Genomic DNA, 7,432 nt, shown 5'->3' with positions numbered 1-7,432 from the left:
GCCAGGGCAAGAACTCAATGCAGGAGGAACTGAAGCAGAGGTCACGAAGGAATGGTCCTTACTGGCATGCCCCCATGACTTTCTCAGCCTGCCTTCTTATAGAACCCCAGTGGTGGTTCTACATACAGTGTTCTGGGCTCTCTCATTAACCAAGAAAAGGCACCAGAGGACAATCTGAGAGCGGATTTTCTCAACTGAAGTTCCTTCTTTCCAGATGACTCTAGTTTGTGTCAAGTTGACAAAACAAACCAAAAATGTAGAACGAACCAGCACACTCACCATTAACAAAGTAGCTTAAACACAGAGAATGTGTTACCTACAATTCTGGAAGCTGGCACCTGAGATGTAGCTAGTTTTAGGGTTAAACGGAACTACTTCCCACTCGTGGGTGTCAGTTTCCTCACTAAAGCCTCACAGAGCAGAAGGGACTCGCTAATGCCTCTGTTTAAAACCACCGAACTCATCAGGACATTTTTGGGTACACCACCCAGAATCAGGACTTCTTAAATTCTTATTTCCACCGAAGGTCCTGTATGGGACGCCACTTCTGTCTGATTCAAAGAGGATCTAATAAATGTGTGAGAGGAAACACTTTCTGTCTTCACAATGGGAACGTCCCCTTGCTGTAATGGGAAGGGTTAGGACATAATTGAAAAGGGAATACAATTTCTCACTCTGTGATTGTGTGCACTAATGTCCTGTCTGGCATAGCCAAAAATCACACTACACGGCCATCCCATGATGCCCAAACTTAGGTAAGCAATGCAAGTGTGTAGAGAATAGAACTGACATTTTCATGATACTGAGTATTTTAATTGAAGAAGATGAAGACTTCATAAGTATGTGCAGAACTGTAGGCTTAGGATAAAAAGATCTACACATGAATCGCCCACACAAGCTCGCACAACTCATGGCTTCTAATAGCTTAATGCATTTTAACACATACTATTTATTATTTATTTATTTATTTATTTATTTATTTATTTACTTTATGTGTGTGTGGATGTGTGCACATATCAAGGTCAGGGGATCAATGCAGGAGCTGCTTCTCCTCCACTGTGTGGATTCTGGCATTCAAACTCAAGTCACAGGGCTTATTCCCAAGCACAGAAGCTGTGCAATCTTCCCACCCCTCTTCTGCTCTTCAATGTCAATTTTTTTTAAGTCAAGAAATAATCCAGTCATGATTCCTAGTATCTTTACTTAATTTCAGAAACCAAGATAATACAAAAGCAATCAGCTGGAGTCTATGAACAATGCCAAGGCTGTATTACAAGAATGGCGAACAATTAATATTAACCAAAGATCCCATCACAGCTATGAGTTTTGTTGCAGTGCCATGATGAAAATATCTTCTCATTAATAAGGTGTTGCTTAGTCTCTCTTAATTATACAATGCTGAGATTTTCCCTCCTTGTCATAACGTTTATAATGCTATTTATTAAAATGTCTCTTTTAATTAAATATAAATACATGTGTTTTAAAACTCGACTGAAAGAATACCGTGCAGGAGGAGAAATGTTTCATCTGCAACTGAGTGAAAAGCAATTCAGTCTGTGAGGTGCTTGTCATGTATTTCATCTGTGATGAAACGTGGATACCTAACTATTCATGGTCCATCAATTTGGGGAAGTCTGGGTAAGAACTCAAAGGCAGGAACCTGCATGCAGGAACCAAAACAGAGCATGGAGGAATGTTGCTTCCTTGCTCTCCATGTCTTGTTCAGGCTGCTTTCTCACACTACCCAAGGCCACCCGCCCAGGGTTGGCACCATCCACAGTGGTCTTGGCACTCCCACATCAATCACCAATAAAGTAAATGCCCTATAGATGGGTCTGATGAAGGCATTTTCTTAACTGAGGTTTCCTCTTCCATGATGATGCTAATTCATATCAATTTATCAATTTGACAAAAACTAACCAGTGCACTATTGAAACCTGAAGACCCAAGTTCAATCCCTAGAACCTACATCAAAAGCATGAACAGCAGGTATAGTGATACACATCTGTAACCTCAGAGTTGGTAAGGCCTCTAGAGACGGAAAGATTCCTAGGGATCATAGACCAAGAGCTTACCCTAATCAGTGAGCTCCAAGACAATGAAAGACCTTATCCCCAAAACCAATGTGGATGGTATCTGAAGAGCAATAGATAAGGTTAATCTCTGGCCTCCAAATATGCCTGCACACATATATGAATACAACACACGTGTATACTTGCATGCACAAAGGGAAATGACACACAAGTGTACTCACATACAAGAAAGAAAAGGAAATAAACTCAACAAGAGGAAACCATTCCCTTGCACCTGGTGCCTGCATCTTGCCTCCTACTGGTTAAGAAGGAGGCTAAGTAGGACCAAGGGAGTGAAGAAGATGGATGGTGATGCTCGGCTTGCTGTCACTGAAGATGTCTAATGAGCTTCAGACAGGAGCTGCACAAAACTGCATCGCGTGCTAATCCAGATGCAGCCACATCTTCTGAAGACTGTCCAAGTAATTCTGGAACTATGCACCACCATTCCTGGGCTCCCAGGTACCAGCAGAGGTGGGGCAATGCCAGCTCCAGGCACTCTGTCAAGGCAGCTCATTCATCCTCCCAAGACAGTGGTTGGTCAAGGCAAGGGACAAGGACCTCTTTCTATTTCTGGTCCGATATCCTCCTGATATTCAGGCTGTGGCAGTGTTCTCACAACAGGAGGCACAGGCTTCTTGGGAAAAATCCATGTTCTGAGGCTGGAGGATTGGGAAGATTCTGAGTTCTGAGGCCTTTGTGACTTCTCTGAGTTCCTAGGCTGAGCTCACATCCAAATGTCTCACTGAGTATCAGTCATGTTTATGGTTCAAGAAGACTTTGGTTATAATGTGTTGCTTGCTTGCCACTGAGGGTGCATACAGCAGTGCAACTTTAAGCCCTACATAGCTGCCTAAATGCAGGACTCTCTCTTTCTGAAGAATATCAACAAAGGGCATGAAATACAGTAGACAATTAAAATAGTAGGAAACATGCAAAGGGAAAAAAGTAACTTTCCCTAGTTTTTTTTTACTTTCCTAGTTACTAATGTTTGATGTTTAAGTCAATAGATTTTAAGGAAAGACACAGATGGGGCTAGCGAGATGGCTCAGGGATTAAGAGCACTGGCTGTTCTTCCAGAGGACCTGTGTTCAATTCCCAGCACTCACATGGTGGCTCACAACCATCTGTAACTCCAGCAGACACACAGGCAAACACTCACACACATAAAGTAAATTTGGAAAAAGAAAAGATGCATAATTATATTGAAAAATGAACTATAAATTGTTCACCCTGAAGAAGGAATGTAACAAACTTTCTTGTGATTTTCTTTTTTAAAGGCCAGTAAATGGAATGGTTTTCATGCCCGCTTCATGTGGGCCTACTGACCCATATAAGCTGGCTGCTTCCTTTTCTCCAAATTATCACCTGTAGCTGGAGAGGAGTGAAGCCATGGCACATGCTAGAACCTCTCAACGGGAAATGCAAGGAGGGATGTTTGTACTGGAATACACAGAGGAAGCTGCCTGTGACCGGAAGCCGGGCAAAAAGCTTAGAGGACTTGCAAGCAACAGGGGCTTGATGACCACCTGGTCCCAGAACAGTTCCCTTAGATCGGAGTGTTGGGAACAAGACAGACTGAAAACACAAAGAATGAGAAAGCCAGACCGGAAATGCTGCTGTCTGTAAATTATTAGTGATGTAAGCAGGAGGCTCGGAGTAGAAGCCCCGGGACCCAGGGTTTTACTTTTCTGTTGCTGCGATATCACACAACGATCAAGGCAACTTATAGAATAAAGTTTATTTGGACTTACGGTTCCAGAGCCCATCATGGCAGAAAGGCAGGGCAGCCAGCGGCAGGCTTGGTGACTGGAGTGGAAAGCTGACAGCTTCCGCCCTCAACTGCAAGCATGACGTAGAGAATGAATTGAAAGTTGTGCGCGGCCTTAAACTCTCAAAGCCCAGCTCCAGCAACATACTTGCTACAGCGAGGCTACACCTCCCTGTAATCTCTCTAATTGACTCTATCAAGTGGGCACCAAGTATTTAAATGCCCAAGCCTATGGGCCAATATTTCTCATTCCAAGCACCACCCCTAAGTAAACAAAGAAACAAGATGGCTTTCTGCTTAGAAGGGCAAGACAAGAGAAGGCACATATGTAAGCTCACAGTGCTGAAAGAACTGAAGTCAGGTCCTGAGGACATGGAGATCACAGAGGAAGGATTTTGAGATCCTCGTGTGAAATCTGCCCATGTTCCTGGGATCCTACAAAAGAAGAGAGATGATGAGCCCCACTGGAGTTCAGCCAGCCTGTGGTAACTGTGGCACCTTCTAATACAGTCTTCTCTGTGCTGAATCTAATCACTCATCATTCAGGGGAATCAATCATTGAACGAAGCCTCAGAGGGAAGGAGCACAGTAGAGATGGAGGAAATATGGGGTTGCGCTTTTTGGTGCTGTGGGCACCATGGGCTTGCCCATGTCATTACTATTGTGGGAACATGTGGGCTAGCCAGTGGCATAGATGGAAAGTGTATACAACTGGAGGGCAGTGTACCTCAGTGAATCCCAGGCTACTGAATGACCCACCTTCTACTCCTCTACCATTCCCATGCTAGGTAGACACATGATAGGTAGTCCAATGCCCTGGCCTTGTCCAAACTATATATATATATATATGAGTTAGAATGGTGAGTCGTGTCAGAACATACCACAATTTAGGCCCAAACAGTTCCACATGTAAGAGGTTTAATTGAGAGGGAGAGAGGGGGCAGTAGCATGGAAAGAGAGGAGGGAGAGAGAGAGAGAGAGAGAGAGAGAGAGAGAGAGAGAGAGAGAGAGAGGAAGGAATGTTCCCTGTATATATATGGGTTCTGATGTAGTGGCCGCAGGTAAAGGTGTGAAGTGAACCCAATGGATTCTGGGAATATGGCAGCTGTTGCCCTGGCAACAGGTCTGTGAGACCAGCCCATGGGTCACCACAGGCTTTGCATGCTAACATATATGTGTGTGTGTGTGTGTGTGTGTGTGTGTGTGTGTGTGTGTGTGTATGTGTGTGTGTGTGTGTGTAAAACTGTATCGGAAGCAGGAGAGACAGAAACAAGTTTATCACTCAGTTGAAGGTGACCTCAGGGAGGTTTTCTTAGAAGGTTTCTTAAGTCTTCATGTCTGTCTTGGGTCTGGAAGGACACTTTGACCCATTTAACCAAAGGGGCAGGGGAGAGGAATCAGACAGGGATTTGGGCACTTGTTCTCACTCCCCTGGACCATCTTACCCTGGAGGTTTTGGTCCTCACTCCATTCATGTCAAAGCACTGGTTCTATTCATTCTTAGGTCATTCTGTTCAGGGTTGCTGGATCCTCAGTAGGTCCTTCTACACTCCAGGAGTCTCATACAACACCCTCAGGGAAAGAACCAAAATAGTCTCGATTCGACTGTGCCTTGGCTTTAGAAAGGCTGGATTCTCCTCTGTAGCCCAGCCTCTGGTGATGCATCCTGGTTGCCAGGCACCCATCTATATGTGAAATAGAACACGCTGTGGGGTTCTACCCCATCTGTTCTACCCAGAAGGACACTGACAGCTAGGGTGCTGTGACAGCCAAGCTCGGGCCCCATGGGGGGCTCGTTTCCTGCCAGTGCCTGTTTTCCCTGAGGAAGAAAGGTCTTCCATGGTGTCTGAGGGCTTCAGAAAGGCCTGGGCTACTGGGGTCTCTCTAGAAGATTGGTTAAGTGTTTCTGTTAGAGTCGTCAGAGTAAGTCAGTTGACTGTTGGGGGGGAAAATGGAATTAACCTGTTTTAATTAGTATTATTTCTCAAATTAATGGAGTCTTTGACAAATACTGTTGATGGCAAGTGTCTAAAGATGATTGATTATTACCCTTGGCCTTTTGAACAATGTGGAAACAGTAAATTTGCAGCAAACAATCAGACCATCGTAGATCTCCTTTTTGGGGGTGGTGGGGGGGAACTAAAAAGACTAAGCCTAATGCTGTGATGCTCATCTGTAACTCCAGCACTGGGGAGTTGGAGACAGGAGCTCCGGGGGTTCATGATCCTTCTTAATAACGGTGTGAGTTCAAACCCAGCCTGGGTTATGTGAGATCCTGTCTGAAGCTAAGAAACAAAACAAACAAAAGCACTAAAGATGGGGAGAAGGAAATGGAGAACTTCGTGGACTTTCACTCAAAGTACGTTTGTGGCTCACAGGTCGACGTGACTGTAGCCGTCGGAAAGTGTCAGAATCTTCTTTCTGGACCTCCTTGAGTCCAACACAGGGCTCCTGAAAACTCAGCTCGAAAGAGTGAAGAACTGGAAACCGTGGTGACAGATGGGAGAGATTTTACTGCAACTCCGTAACAGTTGGAGTCCGTGTCCGTCATCAGCTCTCAGGCTGAAGGAAAACTTGTCAGTTGAGAGCAGCCATGTTCCCAGGTCTAGGACGCATCCCACTGGCAGACAATGACAGCCACCATTGTGGTCAGATGCCTGTCGCAGGTGATGCTCTCCCCCCCACCCCCCCTGGACAACTCTGTGATGGTGGCATGAAGGCGGTTGTGGCTTAGATATAAAGGGTATGAATACCGAAAACGGGGCTGGCCTAGATGCTCACTTCCAGAATGACCAAGCACTCCAGAGGTAGAGTGGTGGGGGAGGAGGGATGGAATTCACAGGGTATGAAAGCAGAAGGGGCAAGTGTTGGGGACCAGGAAGGATACCAGAAAGGGGGAGGGGAGGGTGGTAACAGGGAGTGGGGGGGAGATAAATAAAAGTAATCAAATACAATGCACAGGTATGAAAAAACAGCATAGCAAAGCCCTTTATATTTTCACTAAGTTAAAAAGAATTCATGACAAAATGCATGAGTCGGAGCCAGGCAGGAGGCACAAGTCTGTTGTCCCTGCACTTGCGCAGGGATGACTGTTAGCCCTGCACTCGCACTGCAGGGGCAATGGCAGCAGGAGGGTGAAGGCTGGAAGCAAGCTCTAGCTCCAAGGTGAGAGACTCTATTGAGAATACAATAGAAATAAATAAAGGACGGAAAGCAAATGCCCAGCAGGACCCCGATGTTCAGCAGGATCTCCACAGGCCTCCTGCACCAGCTTGACGCTTCCCATGGCGACAATCACAAGTTTCAGTTTGTTCTGACCCGTGTCCTCTGCCAAGGGATTTCCTCGTGTGAAATCATGCAGTTCTAACACAGCCTTTGTGCGAAGGGACCCTCATTGATGGGGAAGCCTAGGGGCTGATAGACACAGGGAGAAGTGCAGCAGGAGTTGAGGTGCGCGACGAAACAGACTCACATCTGTACTGGAATACACAGAGGAAGCTGCCTAGCCGTGACCGGAAGCTGGGCAAAAAGCTTAGAGGACTTGCAAGCAACAGGGGCTTGATGACCACCTGGTCCCAGAACAGTTCCC

At 45.7% G+C, this 7,432-nt stretch overlaps 1 long non-coding RNA gene across 1 annotated transcript in view; it reads left to right on the top strand.

The window, feature by feature from the left end:
- Window positions 1-5,576: 5,576 nt before the first annotated feature.
- Window positions 5,577-7,432, top strand: part of LOC116070922 — a 7,375-nt gene continuing 5,519 nt past the window's right edge. The window contains exon 1 of the long non-coding RNA XR_004110632.1: window positions 5,577-5,766. This is a non-coding gene — a long non-coding RNA (uncharacterized LOC116070922). The remainder of the gene's footprint in view (window positions 5,767-7,432) is intronic.

This window comes from Mastomys coucha, unplaced genomic scaffold (assembly GCF_008632895.1).
Source record: "Mastomys coucha isolate ucsf_1 unplaced genomic scaffold, UCSF_Mcou_1 pScaffold22, whole genome shotgun sequence".
Lineage (NCBI taxonomy): Eukaryota > Metazoa > Chordata > Mammalia > Rodentia > Muridae > Mastomys > Mastomys coucha.
Note: the sequence above shows the minus strand (reverse complement) of the source record. Positions and strands in the feature narration are given on the sequence as shown.